This window comes from Crinia signifera, chromosome 7 (assembly GCF_055691185.1).
Source record: "Crinia signifera chromosome 7, ASM5569118v1, whole genome shotgun sequence".
In the NCBI taxonomy this organism is placed as follows: domain Eukaryota; kingdom Metazoa; phylum Chordata; class Amphibia; order Anura; family Myobatrachidae; genus Crinia; species Crinia signifera.
In genome coordinates this window covers 157,013,019-157,034,228 of record NC_139223.1, presented here as the reverse complement: position 1 = coordinate 157,034,228, position 21,210 = coordinate 157,013,019, and the positions used below count along the sequence as shown (strand labels likewise).

General features: G+C 42.6%; 1 protein-coding gene across 5 annotated transcripts in view; it reads right to left on the bottom strand.

Annotated features, from left to right (window-relative positions):
* GALNT13 (polypeptide N-acetylgalactosaminyltransferase 13) overlaps nt 1–21,210 on the bottom strand; it is a 291,999-nt gene that overhangs the window by 169,526 nt on the left and 101,263 nt on the right. The gene's annotated exons all lie outside the window — the stretch shown is intronic.

Sequence of the window (21,210 nt, the reverse complement as noted above, 5' to 3'; positions counted from 1 at the left end):
GGATTTGCAAAATGTCAAAGGGTTCTGTATAACCCAATATGAAAGAATACTTAATTACATCCTTACATACTCCTATCCATCCACCAAGTCCAGTGCTGGCAATATTACATATATATATATATATATTGTGGCGTTGATGCCCACTGCTTTAATCGCTTTTAGCAAACAGTGCAGCTGTTAGTGCATGTGAGCCGTGACAATTCTACTCAGCCGTCTATGAGGAGGAAGTCTCGTCGCGGGTGTCCCGCGATACTCCCCGACGGGCTACTAAAGAGCAGAACAAAACCACCGCTACTTTAGTGCATTCGAGAACGCAGGAACGCGGAGATAAAAGACAACTTCCGCGGCAGCAAGCATTAGTACATCCCGCCCTATGTGTGTGTGTGTGTGTGTGTAACAGGCTATGTATGTATGTATGTCTATATGTGTGTGTGTGTAACAGGCTATGTGTGTGTAACAGGCTTTGTGTATATATATATATGTGTGTGTGTGTGTGTGTGTGTGTAACACAGGCTATGTTCTGTATGTGTGAAGGAACAGGCTGTGTATGTATATATGTGTGTGTGTGTGTGTGTGTGTGTAACAGGCTATGTGTGTGTGTGTAACAGGCTATGTATGTATATGTGTGTGTGTGTGTGTGTAACAGGCTATGTACTGTATGTGTGAAGGAACAGGCTATGTGTGTGTGTAACAGGCTATGGCCCTCATTCAGGTTGGTTCGCTCCCCCGCACGGTCACACAGGGGAGCGATGTTGTGCATGTGCAGCCACTTTGTGTGAGCTAGCAAACCGATTATTTGCCGCCCAGATCCCATGCAGCAGTGTGGACGGAAGCGTGGGGTGGTGGTTATGGTTTGCGCCCATGGGAACTCCCATGACGTGGGTGCCGGGGGAGGGCAGCTGATGTCACCGGATGTCAGCTGCCCACCTCTTCTCGTACAGGAGCGCCACAGATCTAAGACAGCAGAGACTGACTTAGATCTGCGAGCGCTTGAGAAATCATTTGATGGTCGGCGACCGCACTGCCCTGCACACAAGCTGCAAATCGATGATGATGTAAAACATCCGTTCGCATGCGTGAAATCTGAGGTATTTAGATGACCCGCAAAGCTGCAAATTTTGCAGCTTTGTGGTCAATCAGAATGACCTCCAATGTGTGTGAAGGGAACAGGCTACATGGGGCCCATTTATGACGGATCATATATGAAATGCGATCTGGGTGGGACCATACTGCCCAGGATCACATGAGATTAAAGAGGTTTAATGGACACAATCCCCCCTCTCCCTCCAGGTGCACATACCGCTGGCCATCACAATGCAGCTGCTCTTGGCGCCGGATCTGTAGCTTTGGGGGACACAGCAGATACCGGCAGCTCAGCTCGGCGATACTGCAAGTAGTGACATCTGCTGCTTCTTGCCAGAACTGTTGCCGCTTTCCCTGCTGCGTGTGTGAGCTTGGGATCCTTATACTCCAGAGGCGGCGCTTCAAATGGGGATGATCGTGCCAGTCACAGATCTTGGGGAGAGGAGCCGTGGGCTGGCCACCCCTGCTGTATGGCATAGGGGTCTGGGCAGCGCAGGGGGGCAGAGGGTCCCTGTGACGGATGGGCAGACAGCAGTGGGGTCCTTGCGGAGGATGGGAGCTATTACCTAGTTCCCATCCTCCGTAGGGACCCTGCCGCTATCTGCCCATCCATGGCCACGACCCCTTACTCCCATGGGCGCAACCCATATCCACCACCCCACGCTTTTGTCCACACTGCTGCATACGAACGGGGCGGCAAGTAATCAATTTGAATTTTGTGTAGCATAATGTAAAGGGGCAAGTATAAGGGGTCTACTATTGTGTTGCATAAAGGGTATATGGTGTGGTACACACCCCTATATCCTTTAATGGCCACACCTCTTTTCTGTTGCTCGCCACTCCAGGGGGGCCCCGTGACGCTGTTGTACCGGGGCCCAGGATTTCTCTTGGCAGCCCTGAGTGCAGCAGCTTCCTTTACAGTGTCTTAGCGCAGCAGATTCCGTTACAGTGTCTTATACAGCGCAGCAGATTCCGTTACAGTGTCTTATACAGCGCAGCAGATTCCGTTACAGTGTCTTATACAGCGCAGCAGATTCCGTTACAGTGTCTTATACAGCGCAGCAGATTCCGTTACAGTGTCTTATACAGCGCAGCAGATTCCGTTACAGTGTCTTATACAGCGCAGCAGATTCCGTTACAGTGTCTTATACAGCGCAGCAGATTCCGTTACAGTGTCTTATACAGCGCAGCAGATTCCGTTACAGTGTCTTATACAGCGCAGCAGATTCCGTTACAGTGTCTTATACAGCGCAGCAGATTCCGTTACAGTGTCTTATACAGCGCAGCAGATTCCGTTACAGCGTCTTATACAGCGCAGCAGATTCCGTTACAGCGTCTTATATAGCGCAGCAGATTCCGTTACAGCGACTTATATAGCGCAGCAGATTCCGTTACAGCATCTTATATAGCGCAGCAGATTCCGTTACAGTGTCTTATACAGCGCAGCAGATTCCGTTACAGCGTCTTATACAGCGCAGCAGATTCCGTTACAGCGTCTTATACAGCGCAGCAGATTCCGTTACAGCGTCTTATACAGCGCAGCAGATTCCGTTACAGCGTCTTATATAGCGCAGCAGATTCCGTTACAGCGACTTATATAGCGCAGCAGATTCCGTTACAGTGTCTTATATAGCGCAGCAGATTCCGTTACAGTGTCTTATATAGCGCAGCAGATTCCGTTACAGCGTCTTATATAGCGCAGCAGTTTCCGTTACAGCGTCTTATATAGCGCAGCAGATTCCGTTACAGTGTCTTATATAGCGCAGCAGATTCCGTTACAGTGTCTTATACAGCGCAGCAGATTCCGTTACAGTGTCTTATACAGCGCAGCAGATTCCGTTACAGTGTCTTATACAGTGCAGCAGATTCCGTTACAGCGTCTTATACAGCGCAGCAGATTCCGTTGCACTTTACAATAGTAGACCGTGAAAAATAAACTGGGTAACAACATATATGTATGGATACAGGGAATCCGTACATCTGTCAGACCACACTTAGGTCTACAGTCATTAGGTCGACTGGCCCGTAAGGTCGACCTTGGGGCCAGTCGACCTTCAGGGGTCAACCTAATGACTGTCGACCTAAGTGTTTTCTGATAGATGACCGTTTCCCGGATACAGATAGGGCGGCAGCGTAACTCCAGAGGTCTTTTCATGGAACTTTTAATAGTACATTATTAGCCACAACACATAAGTCTTATGCGTTGTGGCTAATAATGTACTATTAAAAGTGACCTCTGGAGTCACGCTGCCGCCCTATCTGTATCCACCTGTTATTGCGGTAGGCACCCGATGCTATTGACTGTATATCACAGGGAGTGACGATTCATCTCTATCTGTATGTGTATAGTTTGCAAGTGTCCGGCACTCCAATTTAAACGATTGTTGATGCTGTGCCAGGTGCCTTCACAAGTGATTGTATATAGTGGAGGAAGATGTGGCACTCTCTGTCTTTTCAAATTAATACACTATACAAGTGCAGTAGTAATTTTTACTGCACTTGGATAGTGTATTCATTTGTAAAGATTGAGAGTGCCACATATTCCTCCACTATATATATATATATATATATATATATATATATATATATATACAGTGGTCGAAGTGGAAATTTTGAAGTGGGGGTATGGAAATTTTGAAGTGGGGGTATGGAAAAGTAAAGAGTGAATATAGTGCGCACCTTCGGACACCCCCCTGTCCATCAACGTCCCCTGCCAGACTGCCCCGTTGTACAGAGGTATTACAAAAGCACAATATGTGCTGCTGAGTGATCAGAGAGCATCCTGAGGGGGAAAATTTTTTTTTTTTTTTTATCTTCAGATTAAAGTGGGGGTATGCCATACCCCCGTATACCGCCCCACTTCGACCACTGTATATATATATATGCACCACGCACTCCGGACGAATGGATAGAACTGAGGTCCCTTCCTTCAAACTATGCAATAGACAGGAGACCTGGGGCTTATGGCAGGGCCCATAGGAATAAGGGGCACTCCACAGATTTAGTATAAGTCCAAAAGGTTTTTTATGTAAAATTCAATAAACACACTAAGTGCTTGTCTGTCAACTGAGGCCCAGGTGAAAATTGAATTTTACATAGAAACCCTTTTGGACTTATACTAAATCCGTGGAGTGCCGCCTTATTCCTATGGGCCCTGCCATAAGCCCTAGGCCTCCTGTGTGTGTGTATATATATATATATATATATATATATATATATATATTTACCAGACGGTCCATCACTCCACTACTTAGCAACTGCTCATGTGCATTCATAAAAAGGAAGCATAACTACGAAGCAAATGCTTCGCGGTGTACAAACCCTTCTTCAAAGTGTGATAACAAATATACTTGGTTCTGTGCTTACCTTATATCCCATAAAGTGTGGAATAGAGAAAACACCACATCCAATCATGCAGTGACGGCTTCCACTCCCTGGACAACGCCACGGCAGCACGAATGGAGGTGGTGTTTTCTCTATTCCACTCTCTATTACACCTTGAAGAAGGGGTTTGTGCACCCCGAAACGTCGGACTATGAGACCCACTTTTTGTGCTAAATACAATTATTTACACAGACTCCTAGTGCCGCATTTGCTTCGTAGTTATATATATATATATATATATATACTAGCTGACCCGCCCGGCGTTGCCCGGGAAACCCTTGGGGTTTCTTTATTTCCAAAATTGCTGAAAAATGTCATCTTACAATATGCTGTGCCAAAGACCTAAGATTGTAATTTGTTATAGATTCCACCATAATGTTAGAATGTGTTTGCATTGATACTCAATGACGGCAATGAAATCAGGTGTGGTGTTGTTGTTTGAAACACAACGCTCCTGAGTTGATTACTTGTATGTGTTGATGAATTCCACATCCACTCCTGAGATTTAGCACCTACTGTATGACATATCCTCCAACATCTGAGGGTCAGAAATCGGTACAAAATCAGAAAGGGACGTGGCCACACCTCCATTTCTATACTTTCAAATTGTACAGTTTCTAGGGTGTGTAATTACAGGCGCTGACTGCGAAGGGACCGGGGTGGGCGTTACTTACCCCGCCATAATAATTAAAAATTCACTGCTCCCTGCCACTGCCACTCCCCTCACCGAACCTGCAGCAGTCTCTGAGGTCTGGGGATCTGTAAAGCACATGCACCGGGCATCTCTACCAAACAGTGGGGCAGCCCCTGAGTGTGGGAGCAGGTCCACGGGCCTGGCCACATGATGTCATGACGCGACGCACGCTACCTGCACCACTGTAATGCCCCACTGGGAATGGGTGCAATGGGCCAAATTCTTCCCTACACCCGCCGAGCCAATCCACTGATCCAGCCATCACAATCATCAATGGGTGCATTGATAAGGTTTGAGTGTAAGAAGTTGAAGAATAAGACTGAGAAAAAGAATTGCCATGTTACAAAGTGTACAATTTACTCAATAAATCGTGAAAAAAATGTAAGTGTACATAGAAGTACAATCAAGAAATGAAAGTAGGATTAAAAAATAAGTTCTGATTCAAACTGATAATTGTTTGGATGTGGTGGGTTGTGAAACAAATCTCTAGGTGGGGGTATGGATATTGTGGGCATAATTGGTGTTTGTTACACCTACATGGGGCCCTCAATTGATGGGATTTTCACTACAGTGTCACATGTCACCATAGGGGGATTCCCAATTGGGGTCCAGGTGGTCTTTTAGGGACCCTTTACAATCCTGTAGGTCTCTTCTCCTTGAGCTTACGGTCTCCCTTAATGATAGTCAATCACTGAGGGAGACCATAGGCTCCAGGAGAAGAGACCAACAGAATTGTAAAGGGGTCCCTAAAAGACCACCTGAACCCCAATTGAAAAACCCCCTACGGTGACACTGTAGTGAAAATTTCTCATCATCTGGGTACCCCCTGTAGGTGTACCAAACACCAATTATGCCCACAATATCCATACCCCCTCCACCTATAGATTTGTTTTGCAACCCACCGCCATCCAAACAATTATCAGTTTGAATCATAATTTATTTTTTAATCCTACTTTCATTTCTTGATTGTACTTCTATGTACACATATTTTTTTCACGATTTATTGAGTAAATTGTACACTATAACATGACAAATCTTCATCTCAGTCTTGTTCTTCAACTTCTTACACTCATAACATTCAAACAAATGCATGCAGTGCTCATGCCCATCGACCAAACATTATCTATGAACCAAAAGAGTCTGGGAAACCCTTAAGGCAGAGCAGTGCCTGATATCCAACTGACTAACAGGGTGAGTGCAGTGTACCCACTTTGTATTGATCAATGGGTGCATTGGCCAGGACAAAGATTTCTCAGTGCAACTGGAGGACTGGAGAGAAGGATATGGGGAACAAAGTAGAAATGGTACATTAGGTACAGTTTTTATTTGCCGGTACAGACTGTTAAATAAACGGCAAATTATTTTTTATGTGTTTGTGTGTGTCGTACTGTTTTTGTGTGTGTGTTGTAATGTATGTGGTTTTGTGTATTATATTGTATGTATCTGTCCAATGCGTAAGTGTGTGAGGTGTGCTATGTATATACAGTATGTGTGTGTTGTGTCTTTGTGTATCTGTGCAAAGTTTAAATGTGTTTTGTGTGTGTTGTACTGTTTTTTGGGTGTGTGTGGTGAATGTGGGTGTGTGTTGTGCTGTTAGAGGTATGTTATGTGTAAGTATCTGTGCAATGTTTAAGTGTGTGTTCTGTGTATTGTACTGTTTTTGGGTGTGTGTTGTAGTGAATGTTGGTGTGTGTTGTACTGTGAGTTGTGTGTGTGTGTGTTGTGTTGTGTGTATATCTGCCGAATGTGTAAGTTTGTGAGGTGCGCTACGTATATATGTGTGTGTAGTGTGCTGTGCATATCCTGGCAATGTTTAAGTGTGTGTGTTCTCAGTGGCGTAGCTTGGTTTGGGGCGCACCCCCGCCATTAATGGGGGGCGCCTCCCCCCTCCCCGCCGGCCTCCCCACCCCCGCCGTTAATGGGGGGGCGCCTCCCCCCCTCCCCACCCCGGCCGGCGGTGACACCTTCCCCCCATCGCCGAAGCCTTACCTGTCTGTGCGTCCCGGCTCCCCTCCTGGCTTCAATTCATAATTCTATGCAGACGGACCACGATAAAATGGCCGCCCCCATACCGCAAACAGTTTCAGAGAACTGTCTGCTTTATGGGGCGGCCATTTTATCGTGGTCCGTCTCCATAGAATTGATTGAAGCCAGGAGTTGTGTGTTTGTTGTACTGTTTTTGGGTGTGTGTTGTAGTGTGTATGGATTTGTATTGTACTGCATGCGGTGTGTTTCCAGCGATTTCAGCCCCTATCTCCCCCGTGTGTACACAGCTTAAGTGTGTGAGGTGCTCTACGTATAAATGTGTGTGTTGTGTGCTATGTGTGCATATGTGGTGTACTGTGTGTGTGTGTGTGTGTGTGTGTGTGTACAATGTGTACGTGTGTGTGTGTTATGTGTGGTCTATGTGTATCCTCAATTATTTCCTAATTGTTTAAAGCCTTCATAATAATGTTAGAATGTGTCTGTCATACTCAATGACAGCAATGAAATCAGGTGTGGAGTTGTTCCTTCGTCCACGGTTTCCCAGATCGTCGATCTTTTCCCCAGATCATCAATGAAGGAAAATTAAAACTTGGTGTTTTTTTAAATTCTAAGTGAAATTTCCCAAAAACGGCTTCGAGGTGCACACCACCGGGTCCAGAGGTATCTTGTTGCCAAATTTGGTGTCTCTGAGTGCCACGGTGTGTCCGCAATGCGACGGACACGCACGCACACACACACGCACACAGACTCTTCAACTTATTATATAGATATATATATATATACATACACATTTTAAACTGACAGGTGTTGCCACGTTCATCATGGCTCTTGTTTATATATACAGTTGTTGAACTGCACATCCCAGCATGTCCTGCAAGAGCTTTGCTATTGGGCCATGCTAAAACTGTTGCAGGGCATGCTGGGATGTGTAGTTCAACAACAGCTGGAGGCCCAGAGGTTCCCCATCCCATATATATATATATATATATTATATATATATATATATAGTACACAGCTTTGCGACTGTTCTAGTTCATGGGGGCACCTGTGCAAGTTATTCTCAAGGTTGTTTGAAAACCGGATATAAAGTGTTTCTAGATAGATAGATAGATAGATAGATAGATAGATAGATAGATAGATAGATAGATAGGCAATACTTATTTTGCACGTGGCAAAAAATAGACGGCATGCCACGTTTAGTAATAAACAATTGCTGTTTTAGTTTTAATTATGCATTGATACATTACACGAGACGAAGTCTTCATCAACTTTTCATGGCCCAGTGGCCATTTCATCAGGATATAGTCTGTCAAAACATTTCAAAAGCCAATGTAGCCTGTCATATTTTCTTGTAAGTAAGGCCAAGTTCCACTGTCTCTGTTTGCTGTGTCGAACCCCATTTTGACACTATCAAAAAATACTAAGATTTAGTTTAGTTTAGTATGTAATCTATTATTTTTATCATGTCAGATATTCTAAAGATGTCCGGAAAGAAAAAATCGGGTTCTTATTACAGGAAAAAAACAAAAATACGAAAAGAGCAAGACAAAGTGATGTCTGGCTCAATGAATGAATGGTTTAGAAAAGCGAACCCTCCTGACAACCAGGATAGTGAAGGTATAGAAAATACTATAGTGAGTGAGGATGTGATGGTCCAGGCTTCAAGCAGCGGTGCCCCCTCACAGCATGCTGTGGCCAGTACAGCCAGTTTGCCTGCCAATGAAACATCTGTCTCTGATGAGCACATTGTGGCAAGTGAAGTGTGCCTACCTACCATGCCAGCTTCCATCTCTGAACACACTTTGGTCATGGAAGGTCACTTAGTCACTGATCAGGCTTCCGCATCCCCCATACAGGCTGCTCCTACTGATGATGTAGCGATCTCTGAAAATGTAGACTTTACAGTCATTCTAGCTGCTATTAGTCCATCTATTGATATAAAAGATCCAACAACATGGCCTAATCCGATTACAAATAAGTTGCGTGACATCTTGGTCCAGATTGGTCCACAACAGAACAAAAGTCTAGTGGCTATGAATAAGAGTAAGCATAGCGGGAGAGGATTTTGCAGCACTTGGTTTACCAAACAGTCAGCCAACGGTGAAATGTCGGAAAGGGCATGGCTTGTATATGGAAAAACAAATGCTATATTTTGTTTCCCGTGCCTTTTGTTTGGCAAGGTTGGCCTGCAGTCAGTTTCAGCGATGGCCAATTCCATGACAGGATACAAAGACTGGAGCCATGTTTCCAGGGGCATAAAGGAACATGAATGTTCCCCAACACACAAAATAAATATATGTAAATGGAGGGAGTTGGAGTACCGGATTACAAAAGCATCTGGAATTGATTGTGACTTGCAGAAATCTATTGCAAGTGAAGCACAAAAATGGAGAGAGTTTCTGAGAGTCATCCTTGATGCCATAATGTATTTGGCAGAGAATAATTTAGCTCTGCGTGGCCACAGAAAAGATGGTAACTTTCTTAGTTATGTGAAGCGGATATCCAAGCATGTGCCAATTGTAAAATTTCACTTAGAGAAACATCAGAAGAACCAAGTCAGTTATCTGTCTCCTGAGATACAAAATGAGTTCATCAACTTACTTGGAAGTGAAGTGAGGAACACAAATCTGAAGAAAATTAAAACAGCAAAATACTATGCAGTGCTATTTGACAGTACGCCGGATATATCTCACACTGACCAACTGTCTCAAATAATTCGTTATGTTCACTGTACTGAAGATGGCACCTGTGAAATTATTGAAAGCTTTATAGATTGCATAGCCACCACTGCGAAGACTGGGGAAGACCTTGCAGGAGAAATTTTTAAAAAAATTGAAAAAGATGGGCTGGACATCATGAACTGTCGTGGTCAGGGATACGACAATGGCAGCAACATGGCAGGAGCCTACAGGGGTGTGCAAGCAAGAATCAGAAACATAAATAACCTAGCTACCTTTGTTCCTTGCTCAGCTCACACATTAAACCTGGTTGGAACACATGCAGCGGCTGTTTCACCTATGATGTCAGATTTTTTTTGTACAGTGCAGAGGCTATTTGTGTTTTTTTCTTCCTCGTCTCCTAGATGGAGTCTGCTTAAAGAGCTTGTATCCATCACTGTTAAGGCTCAGAGCAATACAAGGTGGTCGAGTCGTGCCCAAGCTGTACATGCACTTTGCAAGGAGTTTAAGGGCATCATTGCTGCTTGTGAGGAAATCCGAAACAGCAATTCATTTTCTCCAGAAGCAACATCAGAGGCAAGAGGTCTTTCCAAACAAATTAAATCCATTAAATTTATTGTTCTGATGGTGGTGTGGAACAAAATATTGAATGCTATAGATAGGATAAATAAGGTGGTTCAAAGACAGGATATTTCGGTGGATGAGTGCTCATCACACTTGCATGGACTGACCGCTTCAATACAGGCAATGCGTGACGAAACTAGCATTGATGGATGGCTGGTTGAAGCAGAGAAGATCTGTGACCAAACTGGTCTGCCAGCCACATTTTCGAAGAAAAGACTCTACAAAAGAAAAAAACATTTTGATGAATCCTCATCAGAACAACAGGATGATCCAGAGCCTACTGAAAGGGAGTCTCTAAGAAGGTCAATTCTCGAAATCATGGATGCCATTTTAAGCCAGTTGGATTGGAGATTTTCAGGTATGCAGTCTGTGTCCAAGACATTTGCTTTTTTACATGGAGCCAAAATTGCTTCACTGACAAAAGAAGAGCTAAAACAGAAGGCACAACAGTTTTGTGAGAAGTATAAAGAGGATGTTGATTCTGAAGAGCTGTTAAGTGAACTAGAAGCGTTCCAGAGCTATGGAAAGGTTGTGTTTCCAAATCTCCACTCTTTAACTCCACTCCAGCTCCTTCAAAATATATATCAACACAAACTCCAGGATTCGTTCAACAATATCACTACTGCCATTCGTATATTTCTCACCTTACCTGTTACAGTAGCTACATGTGAGCGTTCTTTTAGCAAGTTAAAAATTATAAAGAACTATCTCCGAACAACCACTGCACAAGACCGCTTATCCAACTTAAGCATCCTCTCAATTGAACATGAGACTGCTGAAACAATAAACTTTGACTCAATAATCGATACATTTGCGGCTGCCAAAGCAAGAAAGATTAAGTTGACATAAATATGTATATCCATGTGTTGACCACTGTTTTAAGGGACTGGAGACTCGGAGTTTAGTTATTTAAAAAGTAATTTATTTTGAAAATAATATTTAAAAGATTAAGTGCATTTAATGTTAACGGGCCAACACACGTAGAGATTTTCATAACTTATTATATTACTGTATTTTGGAAAGATTTGGAGATTTTGCTTTTATGGGGTTCTTTGTGATTTAGCTTTTTATAAAAAATTTTATAAACAACTGTTCACACTTTGTTTTAAACCCATTTATACTACTACCTCACTGTTGTTATTGTATTTCTTGTTACTGCACCTCACTGTTTTATTGTATTTCTGCATAATAAAAAAGAATGGACCCTTTCATCCATTTAGATTTTTTTTACGTTTTTTTCTTTTCAAATGTAACATGCCAACCCATGTTAGCCACGCCCCCAATTAATTACCGGGGGGGGGGGGGGGCGTGAAATATGCCCCTGCTCCGGGCTCCATGGCATCTAGCTACACCACTGGCTGTGCATCAGCTAGGTGATCTGGAAAATGTGGACCGTTGGTAGATCTCGAGGACCGTTTTGGCCACCCCTGCCCTAGTGGATGGTAGGGCATGAAATACCGCCTGTCGGCTCAAAAGACAGTAAAACCCATGTCGACCTTTTGACTATAGACACTCCCCATGTTGACCTAATGGCCCTGTCGACCTAACCCATGTCAACCTAAAGTCATGTCGACATTCCTGCATGTCGACATAAAGTCATGTTGATCTAAAGTCATGTAGACCTACCTGCATGTCGACCTCGTGGTGTCGACCAAATGCTTATCGACCTACTTGGTGACTCAATGACCTTATCCCAACCATAGATATTGTTGCTGAGTGCAGAACGGCCCTGCTAGAACACTGCTGAGATTGTCAGACAGTGGGAGTGTCACCCATGGACCACTGCGCTTTGTATGGCTGCACATGTCGCACACCCCTAGTTACAGCCCACTCCGTAGCTGGGCACACTCTGCTCCAGAATAACCATTTTCCTAAACACAGAGTTCAGTTTACATCCCCTCTAACTGTACCTTTTTGGCAGGTACAGTACTGTTTTTTTGGGTCTCCAACTGCCCATTGTAAGTAAAGGAAAGGGGGCATGGCCAATATGTGCTTCAGAAAAGTGAGAAGCATCTGGAGTTATATGTCTATAAATAAACAAGGAAATCCCGGCTAGGTATGGCCATCGGTGCAGTCACCATCGATGGTGATTCTGCAACCAGACATCGATACTCATAAACTATGTGATGGATAACCATCGATATTTTTACCTATCTATTGTTATCAATTATCTTTGACTGAATGGACCGTGGGCCAATCAGAATATGGGGGTGGGGCTTCCGGGTGTCAGAGGCGGAGCTATGCTCCATGTCCCGACACATTGAAAACAAAAAAAAAACAACGGTTCTTCTTTGCCATCAATGTAGGAAAACCATCTGGTTCTCCCACATCGATGGCAAATGTATTTAACATCGGCCATAAACCATTTGATTGTCTATAGTTGCAATAAAAATAATAGAAAGTCATCACTAATGATTTTCAAGAAAACATAAAATTAGGCTATAGGAAATGATTATGCCAGAAAAGCCCTTTGATCAAACTCCAAAGCATCCGCAAAAGCCAATTTAATAATAGAGAATAAAAACATTAACAATCCAAATGTGATCTTTAGCGTGGAATAAAGCACCCCAATAGCCGCAATACATTTTTATTATTTTGAGGTCATTTAATATACAGGCAATGGGGCATATTCATGGCATCTACAGTCATCTTCCTTGATGGCCGTTTTAGAGCATCTGCACCTTTCTCAAAAGGTGCCCACAACACAGGAAGCAATTGTGGCCAACTTGGGGGGGGGGGGGGGGTATTCAATCCCAGGTCACAACTGTCGTTCCGTCCCCACAGCCGTGACTCTGGTCCGTTTTTGTTTTGCTCGACAGCATATTGCCAGGTGGGATTCAATGTCCCACTTGCCGATTGGCGAAAAGGGGGGCGTGTCCGCCTAAACGGCAATTGATTGCTGAGATTCGGGTGAGATTGCGACAATTCACAGGCCAAGACCGCATTGAATAGGCGCCCGTCGCTATTTCCCCCGTCGGAAATAGCAGCGGGGATTGAATAGCCCCCTTAACAGTCAATACTGCACCAGTCCTATAATGCACATTGGGGGAAATTTACTAAGATGAGAGTTCTAGTTCAGATCGGATGTTGCTATTGGCAACCAACCAGATTCTATCTATTATCTTGATATCTTCTAGAAAGTGCTAAATAAATAAGACGATTCTGATTGGTTGCCCATAGCAACATCCCATCTGGAATGGAACTCCAATCTTAGTAAATTTACCCCATAACGTACAGTGCAATAAAGTCTACTCCATCAGCACAAACTCTACAGATTTGTCCTTTTCTTGCACATCTGCACATTTTATGGCACTAGGCAGCTTTTAAACCACCTGCCACCGTTCTTTTCCCATTGCCATCTAGATACAAATCTGGAATGTACTTGAACTAAATGCAAGTACGGCGTCTTGTGTATCACAAGGAACAAAAAGCCCTGTCCTTTAGAATTGCATAAAAGAAGCTACAATAAAGCAATATTAGCTGTCATTTTCTAGCCAATAGCAACAGCGTCTTTGCACTAAAGCGGCTTCGGAATCTGCTCTCTTCTCACAAAGAGCCGTCTCTCTGACAGATGATGAGAAATGACTGGAGGCCAAGTGCATGAGCAATACTGTGTTTTTATATTTCCAGGTATCCTACCCGTCAGTTCTGTTATTCTTCTCTGCCTCTAACAGGTCACAGAGTAGATGAGATGATCATTTTTAGAAGCAAAACTTAACACGTTTGTAATGGCAAATTAATGTATTGTGTTGCCATGAATTTAAAATGATGTGACAAGTCCTTGGGAACCCAGTGAACTGACTCCAGTACCTAAGGGCCCATTATTATATATATATATATATATATATATATATATATATATATATATTTTTTTTTATATATATATATATATATATATATGTATACAGTATATGTGTATGTGTGTATATATATATATATATATATATATATATATATATATATATATATAGATGTCATTTTGCAGCCAGTCCACCAACAATGGTGCAGATGTATTAAGCCTGGTGATGAGAAAAATTGGTTATAAAGTGGGGGGCGGTAACGCACCAGCCAATCAGCTGTGTTTGAAAAATGACAGTTGGGAGTTGATTGGCTGGTGCATTATCACTTTCTACTATCTGCACTTCATCTCCACTTTATTCACCTGGCTTAATACATATGCCCCAGTGCAGTGGCGTAACAATAGCCCCACAGACCCCGTGGTAGCGGGGAGGTGCTGGGTAAGTGCGGGCGCAAAGGTCTGCGGGGCTACTGTAATGCCGTTGCAGGATCCGCAGATTTACCTGTCTCTGCAGCGGTCCTGGTTCCCCTCATGGCTTCTGCTGCTATGAAAATGGAAAGGGGTTGCCCAGATGGGTAAATCAGGTGCAGTTTTGCTTATTTATGCAAATGGATTATTTAGACAAAAATATATATAACTCCAATCCACAGCTTGAGTGCTGCTCCCAGAAGAAGACTAATAAGTCTTACTGGCGAAGCAAAATACAAAAATAAAGAGAGCGCACTGTGTTGATCTTTGTCATTAAATTTTTACTTAATAATTATTTTTTAATACAATAAGTACACATTAAAATACTAAATTATAAATACATACATATACACATTTAAAATTAAATAAATTATATATAATAATATTATTGACCAATCTCATCTACTATTTATTACTATTATTATTATATATATCTAGAATTGTGTCCTTTTAATAGGGATTTTTTATTCCATCTTAAAAGCTATCTCTATGAATATACAACTTTGAAATTAATATAATTGGTCGACGTATGCTATGTACTACTTTCTCTTGCACCCTGGTTCGTCCCTCTTTCTTGATATGCAATTTTTTCCTGCAATTTTTTCCTGTTACTCGCTTTCACCAAGAAGATCTATCGTTCTCTTCCACATAGAATTGAATTATGGATAAAATAATGACAATAGATAGATAAAAATATAGTGAATAAATAAGGGGGTCCGTATAGGGCACTCTTTGTTGGTTTATTATAATTTTTTCTATTTCTGAGGAAACAAAAACCTCAAAACCCAATTATAATTATAATTATATTGATACGGATTATTCTGAGGTCACAATATTAAGACTTATTTAATTATTTTTGGATAGATATATAGGAAAATATTCCTCAATGCTATGTATGGTATAGAAATTTAGCTGTTGTTCCATATATATATATAAAAAAGATGAATTCAACAAAGTTATTCTCTGTTAAATATTTAGAACTAAAGGATTATTATAAATAAAATGTTAAAATATATGTAAATTTTAGCTCCATGATGGGTCTCGAACTAGCCTATTCCCCAGATTGCTGTCCCAAGTCGGACGCGCTGCACTAGAGCCATAGGGGCTCTTGAGTCTCAATGATAGTTAGGACAGATATTTAAGGTTCTATGTTTTCTCCATAGAAATAAACAGAAAAACGTTCGCTGATGCCAAATAAAGAAATAACAACTAATAGGATAAAAACTGTATTAATGTGTATTTATAAATGGATTTATGTATGCTTTATGTTATAATTTGTAAAAAGACTGCATTCCACAGCGCCTGATATACAACAATATATGCTCTGAGTACCTGACCGCTGATCAATCAGGTGCGCACACAGGTGTTACTTAATTGATGCTTCTCACTGATTGGACAATTCACCTTTTTAAACCTGGTCAGGAGGACAGATAGACCATCTTCTGAGGAAACCGTCAGAATTAACAGACGGAGAAACGCGTCAAGTCTCTATCTTTATTATTATTCCGACTCCCACTATCAGGAACAGCAACAATTACAATTCAACTGCTGCCCAGTTTCCAACCGGCCGGACTGAATTATTCCACTGCTCAATTGATTGATCCACAGCGGCACACCAACGCCAAAGAGGTGCTTCTTCCACCGCAGAGACCAGGGTGTCCATACCTGTGTCAGCTCCCAGCACCGGCTCCTTCCATCTCGGGGCTACGCTGGTAGTGAGCAGACCAGATACTACCCGCCTTCAGCCGCTTGCTCCTGGAGAGGTATACCATCTACAACTGTGTCAGCTCCCAGCGCTGGCTCCCCCAACATCGGAGCCACGCTGGTTGTCAGCAGACCAGCCTTCACCTGCTTCAGGAGTGTCTGCTCCCGATACTGGCTCCCAGTCCATCGGAGCAACACCGGTGGCAGCGGACACGCAGCTGTCTGATCTCTGCCGCCCTCATCATTTAAACATCAGCCGGTAATATACATTTATACAAGCATTGTTTCCTAAATAAACCGGATAACTACAATAACTCTAAACTTGAAAGTGACACCTACTATACCAAATCCTATTTGGGAACAATTTATACGGTTGGCAGCTTAATATTAACATGGGCCAAAAGTGGTGTTAGTCGGAATATAATTTATTTAATTTTAAATGTGTATATGTATGTATTTATAATTTTGTATTTTAATGTGTACTTATTGTATTAAAAATAATTATTAAGTAAAAATTTAATAACAGAGATCAACACAGTGCGCTCTCTTTATTTTTGTTGTATTTTGCTATGAAAATGGACCATCATAAGATGTCCACCCCGTACAGCAGACTGTTCTCTGAAACTGTCTGCTGTATGGAGGCAGACATCTTGTGACAGTCCGTTTTCATTTCAGCAGAAGCCAGGAGGGGAGCAGGGACCACAGACAAGATCTACGGGTTCCTGGCACGGAAGCAGAGGGCAAGTCACAGGGGGCATGGGTGGCGAGGGGGTTTAACTTTACTGGGGGGGGGGGTGCTGCCAAAATTTCCGGCAAGGGGGGGGGGGAGTGGGGGGGCACAATTTTGATAGTCACGACACTGCCCCAATGTTTACAGTTGGAGAATCTGTGCATTATTTGAATTAGGGACCAAGCTATCTGTGGAGGTGGTTTACAACTGATTTGAAAGAAAAAGAAGAATTTGCACGATGAATGCACACCGAAAGAAATGATTTATATTTTCTTTAAAACTTAACCTTTATTGGTTTATTTATATAAAATGTATCGAGGGGACCCAGGTGTCTGCGTTCTTCATAATCTTATGGGACCGCAGGTCTTGGTCCACTCTGCTTTTGTGAAATAATTAGAGGTTAAAATAGGACATACATATCAAACATACATACAGTATAAAGTGAAGTGCTCATGTTCACTGGACATGTTAGTTGTTCCTGAATTTTGCTGTATGAGGACTGTAATAGGTTCTCGTTCTTGGGGGCAGGGGGCTGTATTGATGTTGGGTTTACCAGCTCTTCGCCCTTACTCCAAGAGGTTGTATCTAGATGGGAGACTGTTTGTTTTTTGTTTCCCATCTAAATACAACCTCTTGGAGTAAGGGCGAAGAGATGGTAAACCCAACATCAATACAGCCCCCTGCCCGCAATAACTTGCATGTCCCTGCAAGTGGTTTCACACGGAGGTATGCAACTTCTCACATAGGGGCCATACTCCGATGGAGAAACTGCACCTGCGTGATGGTCCTGTTTCGGAGGCAGGATAGACTCTGATGACATATAGCCTCACCCCCCAATTGGGTCAAATACCACCATTTATGTTATTTTAGCTCCGCCAAGGGTCGCCATCAGGGGGGTGCCATGGGTACAACTGTCTGGCCGCCCACCAGCACCCCCCTTCACTGCAGCCGCCCGCGCCCGCGGGTCATCTGGCCGCCATCCCACACTACACAGCGGCTGGTCCTCCACAGCCCACTGCACATAAACAGTTGCCAGGCCCGGTTGGATCCTCCTGCTGCCCGCTGCCCGGAATGCTGGGAGCCTGCACAGTAAGCCCCCACCGCACGGACATCACACAGCACGCACCAGATGGTGGAGGAGGAGGACAAGCCCGAGGAGCCAGCACCGCCGCCATCCTAAGGGGGCCTCTACTTTTTTAAAGGTATTAACTATTTATTATCATTTTAATACATGGGAGGGGCGGGGATCGGAAGGGGGGCCTGGTATTTTGTCAGTCCCGGGCCTCACAATTTGTGATGGTAGCCCTGGCTCCTCTCCTCCCCGAAGGGCCGTAAATCACTGTATTTGTATCTTTGGCCAAGAGGATTTCGGGGTGTGGGGGTCTTGGGTACTTGCCCGTCTTTGCGAGAGCTGGGAGGGCCACCTAATTTTTTGAAGCCTCCGGGCTATTCCGGGAGAATGTCCATGCACTGCAATGTTTGGTACTGCAAAACACCTTTTTTTTGGTTAATACTGTTATTTATGAACTTTGTAAGGTGCTGCGGATATCTTGTGATGCCATAGAAATGATACAAATACTAAAAATATAATGTGGTCAGTGCAGTTTGATCCCAGGCAGACAACATGGCAGAACCTAAGACCCTGTGATGCCCTAGGCAAGGCATTTGTTTAGACTCCTTTTCCCTCTTTTGTCTCTCAAAGAACATTGAGATCCATAAGTGCATGCAGTGCCCTAGGCAAGAGCTTAGGCTGCCTAATAGTTAAACATGCCACATGCACGGCACACAATATTACTGATGTCTCACAAAGCACTACAAGTTCATCCACTGCTTCCAAGCAAGCATTATCTCCATATGAGTAACTTACTATAGTGTGATACAATAGTAGCGTTAGACGTATAGCAGAGAGGTTACTGTGGGACATACAACACAACAACGACTACTTCAAAACAAATGATGACTATAGATAATGTTCACATTGACAAAAGTGTAGCTTCATCTGTTGGTCTAATTAACACAACATATTAGTTGCACAATTCCCAAATCATTTGACGTTCTGAATAAAGATATGCTGTATAACACTCCGATCAGCTCAGCAAGCAATGTAGGAGCCTCACAGTATTCTAAATATATCCATCCGTCTCACAAACCAAAATACTGTCTATTGTCTAACACTGTTAATTTAAATGTTGACTTTTAGGCTGTCATACGCTGAACTTTAATTGAGCTATCTTAACAGTAAAGTCTCCAGACAGAAACACAGTTTAATTTATCTCTAATTAATGGTAATAAGCAGTTTCCCTGAATCAGATGAGAAATCTGGACAGTTAATATCAATACAAAGAGCAATTAAAATTCAGTGCAGCATTGTGTTATCAGTAGGAATGTGACTCCCCACTGGCATTAGGACACTTACTGCTGACATTTCATAATCATGTTGATGCAGAAAAAATCATTTAAACCTGGCAGAAGGACTCTTCATGTGTGCTAAAGTCTAGTTTCTAAATATTATAAGTATGATCTATCTGGGTATTTGTCCCTGCCTATTGTATGAATGAGTCAAAATATATTTTATTATAAAAAAAAAAAAAAGGGTACTTATGTAATATCTGGGCTCCCATTTTTCTTATGAGACCGCGTCTCCTCGCGGGGCTCGCTGCGCTCGCCACGCTTCGGGCACGGTGGCTCGCTGCGCTCGCCACACTATATAAAGTCAACTCCACGCGTAGTTGGATAGTAGGGGTATGAAAAAATGGGGTGCATTTAACATGGGAGCCCAGATAATACATAAGTGCCAAAAAAAGAATTGTGGACATAATATAATACTCTACGTATTATATTATGTCCACAATTCTTGGGTTTTTTGTTTTTTTACATTTGTGTCCTGGGATACCGAAACGCGTTGAGTCTTTTGACATAATGCTGAGAAAGAACTTTTTTGGCATATCCAGTTTGTAAAGAACTGAGGACATATAAGATTTTTTTTCGTGCCTAAAAAAAGCAACAGGTTATGAAGGATCTATAAACCAGCTAATGATCAACCCGGAGGAACTTGTGTGTTCCGACAGACATCTCCTAATCATCTCCTGCAAGACACTGCAACACCTTCGGGATTACTGCATTTCGATTTCTGAAAGCAACACTGGTGAGACTCTACTACCAGTGAACTCATTATCCTGATGCACTGTACATATTCTTACCGCTTGTTCATCAGAAACTATTATAATTAGTTAGATACTGTAATCTCATTTTCATTTTGTCCATAGGATTAAGCCTCTGTATTTACAGTTACACGCTCGGTGTGAAATGAATGCATTGTATCTTATCTTGTTTTTATATTATTAAATAGTATTCTGTTTTTAGAATTAGAGGAAAATAGATAAGCGCTAAAAATGTATTTATTTATTTAATTCATTCTTATACGCTTGCTATGTCATTTGTTATCTATTTTTATATCCTGGCACTCCCTGTTAAGGGACAGTAAAATGCATAAGAAGCGCTAGAGGCTGCATTTCAAGCATGACCAAGGAACCCGAGGCCAAGAATGAAGAGAAGCATGAGGCAGAGGAAGGAGGCACAGACCTTACAAAGAAGGTCTTCTCCACAATCTTTCTTCTGAGTTTATAATCACAGCTTCACCCGCTGTTTTGTGAGTCAAGTCAAGGCTTTACGGGTGTGTTATATAAATGTAGAGTAGACATTAGGTCCACCCCATATGGTTGATATGCATTAGGTTGACAGGGTCAAAAAGTCATCTTGGAAAAGGTAGACAGTGGATAAGGTGAACTTTTTGTACCTAAAAAGCCAACATGGTCAAAATGGTAATGGGGTCAATGTTTTTATTATTTTTGGGTTTCATTTTGTAAGCTTAACCATTGGTGACCTCAATTAGTGGACATGTGTACCCTCCAGCCTTGCTGGTTTCTACTACTGTAATGCCAACTTTTTGAACCTGTTGACATTGATTTACTTATGTACCTTTCATCTTCATGCATGTCGACTATATGTGCTTGACCTATTGACCTTTACTGGGTATCCTAATTAAAAAGTGAATATATTT